Below are 985 nucleotides of genomic sequence, written 5' to 3' on the forward strand. Positions count from 1 at the left end.
TACAAAAATTTATTTTTCGGAAAAAAAGGAAAAAACCGATTCGGCGGAGCGAGGTGTCCAGCCCGTGCGGTAATTCCAGCAGGCGAATCGGACTTCCCGAAATTTTTCTAAGTCCCACGGTCGACACCAACTTTTTTAATAAGCGTTTTAAAATTATTTCAATGTTTAATCCATGCGTAAACATGATGTTTATTAACGTTTTCAACGTTAAAAAAAATTACAAAAATTTATTTTTCAAAAAAAATGGAAAAAACCGATTCGTCGGAGCGAGGTGTCCTGCCCGTGCGGTAATTCCAGCAGGCGAATCGGACTTCCCGAAATTTTTCTAAGTCCCACGGTCGACACCAACTTTTTTAATAAGCGTTTTAAAATTATTTCAATGTTTAATCCATGCGTAAACATGAAGTTTATTAACGTTTTTAACATTAAAAAAAATTACAAAAATTTATTTTTCGGAAAAAATGGAAAAAACCGATTCGTCGGAGCGAGGTGTCCTGCCCGTGCGGTAATTCCAGCAGGCGAATCGGACTTCCCGAAATTTTTCTAAGTCCCACGGTCGACACCAACTTTTTTAATAAGCGTTTTAAAATTATTTCAATGTTTAATCCATGCGTAAACATGAAGTTTATTAACGTTTTTAACATTAAAAAAAATTACAAAAATTTATTTTTCGGAAAAAAAGGAAAAAACCGATTCGGCGGAGCGAGGTGTCCAGCCCGTGCGGTAATTCCAGCAGGCGAATCGGACTTCCCGAAATTTTTCTAAGTCCCACGGTCGACACCAACTTTTTTAATAAGCGTTTTAAAATTATTTCAATGTTTAATCCATGCGTAAACATGAAGTTTATTAACGTTTTTAACATTAAAAAAAATTACAAAAATTTATTTTTCGGAAAAAATGGAAAAAACCGATTCGTCGGAGCGAGGTGTCCTGCCCGTGCGGTAATTCCAGCAGGCGAATCGGACTTCCCGAAATTTTTCTAAGT

This window comes from Nomia melanderi, unplaced genomic scaffold (genome assembly GCF_051020985.1).
Source record: "Nomia melanderi isolate GNS246 unplaced genomic scaffold, iyNomMela1 scaffold0186, whole genome shotgun sequence".
Lineage (NCBI taxonomy): Eukaryota > Metazoa > Arthropoda > Insecta > Hymenoptera > Halictidae > Nomia > Nomia melanderi.